We start from the raw sequence: 3,105 nt of genomic DNA, 5'->3' as shown, positions 1-3,105 counted from the left end.
AGCCCTGGAGTCAGCTCACAGTAACTACAGAGCTCTCAGTCTGCAGGGGCCTGGAGGCCCCGGGGGCGGGGCCGCTGATCTGCTCAGCTCGGGTCAGGAGTGTCCTTGCTGTCCTGGGCCCTCCTGGCCTCTGCCTGTCCCCGGGGGAGACCGGATCCTGGGCTGTGTCCTCGGCGCCCAGTGCTCCCGGGCCTGTGCTGTTGGATTCGTGCTCCCGGTGGCGCAGCCCCCTCCGCACGGAGCCTCTTCCTCTGCCGGAGCTGCCTCCGAGCTGCTCCCGGGACACGCAGCCCCCTCCACAGAGCCTCCGCCCGAGCCCCTCCGAGCTGCTCCCGGGCGACCAGGCATGTGCTGCAGCCCTTTAGGGAGCTCGGTGCACTCTCCCCGTGCGCAGTTGCTCTGTTAGTGTCCCAGGGAGCCTGAGGGCATCCCCGCCCTCCTGGGGTCCTGCTCTAACTCCCTGTGAGCCCCTTTCTGCCGGGAAGGTTAGTGCTTCTTCGGGTCAGGGCTCTCCTGTCCTGGGGACACTCGCCCCGGCCTTAGCCGGGCTCCTTTTCCCCCAGTCTTCCTACCTTGATCTTGCCCCTCCTCCTGTTTTCTATACTTAATTTCATTTCCTTCTCACAAGAGTATTGGAACTTGGAGTAATTTAGGTATCTTTCTCTAGATCATAAAGCTAGAAATTCATAGGGGAGAAACCAGAATGAAAGTGTTATTTTGTTTCAGTGTCTTTAATTTTTATTAAAAATTTAATAAATGTACATGGTAAAATTAGTCAAGTATAAAATAACATACAGTCAGATTTCCCTCTCAATCCTGACAATGGAATTGCCCAGTTTTCTTACCCAAAGGCAAGGATTACTATCAATTTCTTGTGTCTTGTGGGCAGGACAAGATGGCAGAGGTGTAGAGTCCCCAAGTCACCAGTCCCCACCAACTTACCAAGATAACATTCAAATCATCCTGAAAACCTATGTATTCGACCTGAGATTTAAAGAGAGAGCAGCTGGAACGCTACAGAAAGAAGAGTTTGTGCTTCTATCAAGGTGGGAAGACGGAAAAAAATAAAATAAAATAAAAAAGTATCCAGTGGGGTCCCCAGGCTGTGCAGATCAGCGCCCTCCACCCCCAGAGCATCCAGGCCACTGTGGACTGGGACACTGTCTTAGCTACTGTGGGAACTGACTCCAGGGCTGGAGAGCTGGCTGCTGCCAGTGGTGTTGTTCCTCCTGGTGTCACCCTGTGCCTGAGATGGAGCTCAGCAGTCAGGGAACAGGGGCCTCACAAGAAAAACAGCTCCCACTGAGCCATGCAACACAGCAGCCTCTCTCCCAGAAGACCAGCTGGAAGGACAGGGGAAAAGCAAGTCTTGGTCAAGCAGTGCTGGAAAGCTCGAAGGGAAGTCGAGGAATTTACAGTATATGAAATTTGATGATACCCCTCCTTGTTTATTTTTCTTTTTTTCTTCATTTTTCCAGTACAACTTGTTTTTAGCCACTCTGCACTGAGAAAAATGACTAGAAAGAATTCACCACAAAAGAAAGAAACAGTACTCTTTGCAACAGAGTTACAAAATTTGATTTACAATTTGATGTCAAAAGGCAGTTCAAAAGCACAATTATAAAGCTACTGGTGGCTCTGGAAAAAAGCATAAAAGATTCAAGAGACTTTATGACTGCAGAATTTAGATCAAATCAGGCCAAAATTAAAAAACAATTAAATGAGATGCAATCAATCCAACCTGGAGGTCCTAACAATGAGGTTAATGAGGTAGATGAAAGAGTGAGTGACATAGAAGACAAGTTAATGGCAAAGAAGGAAGCTGGGGAAAAAGAGAAAAACAATTAAAGACCATTAGGAAAGGTTAAAGGAAATAAATAACAGCCTCAGAATGAAAAATCTATGTTTAATTGGGGTTCCAGTAGGCACAAAAAAGGACAGAGATCCAGAAAGCATATTTAAAAAAAATCATAGCTGAAAACTTCCCTAACTTGTGGAGGGAAGCCTGCATTCAGATCCAGGAGATAGAGAGACCCCCCCCCAAAAAAAAATCAATAAAAACCGTTCAACACTCCGAAATTTAATAGTGAAATTTGCAAATTCCAAAGATAAAGAGAAAATCCTTAGAGCAGCGACAAGAGATCCCTAACTTATATGGGGAGAAATATGAGATTAATAGAAGACCTCTCCACAGAGACTTGGCAGGCCAGAAAGGGCTGGCAGGACATATTCAGGGTCCTAAATAAGAAGAACATGGGGCAGCCCGGGTGGCTCAGTGGTTTAGCGCTACCTTCAGCCCAGGGCCTGATCCTGGAGTCCCAGGATCGAGTCCCACGTCAGGCTCCCTGCATGGAGCCTGCTTCTCCCTCTGCCTGTATCTCTGCCTCTCTCTCTCATGAATAAATAAAATATTTAAAAAAAGAAGAACATGCAGCCAATAATACTCTATCCAGCAAGGCTCTCATTCAGAACAGAGGAGAGATAAAAAGCTTCCAAGATAGACAGAAACTGAAAGAATATGTGGCTACCAAACCAGCTCTGCAAGAAATATTAAGGGGACTCTGTAAAAGAAAGAGGAAGTCTAAGAAATAATCCATAAAAACAGGGAATGAAGAGGTATTACGATGACACTAAATTCATATCTTTCAATAGTAACTCTGAACATGAATGGGCTTAATGATCCTATTAAAAGATGCAGGGTTTCAGACTGGATAAAAAAGCAAGACCCATCTATTTGCTGTCTACAAGAGACTCATTTTAGACATAAGGACATCTACATTGTGAAAACTAAAGGTTGGAGAACCACTTACCATTCAAATGGTCCTTAAAGGAAAGCAGGGGTAGCAGTCCTCATATCAGATAAATTGTAGTTTATTCCAAAGACTGTAGTAAGAGGTGAAGAGGGACACTATATCATACTTAATAGATCTATCCAACAAAAGGACCTAACAACCATGAATGTTTATGCCCTGAATGTGGGAGCTGCCAAGTATAACAATCAATTAATAAAAAAAGGAAAGACATACTTAGATAATAATGATTTATCATTATCATCATCCCACTTATACTGGGAGACTTCACAGCGCTTTCTGCTAATGACAGATC

The sequence above is a fragment of the Canis lupus genome, chromosome 23 (assembly GCF_048164855.1).
Source record: "Canis lupus baileyi chromosome 23, mCanLup2.hap1, whole genome shotgun sequence".
Lineage (NCBI taxonomy): Eukaryota > Metazoa > Chordata > Mammalia > Carnivora > Canidae > Canis > Canis lupus.
This window is presented reverse-complemented; position numbering follows the sequence as displayed.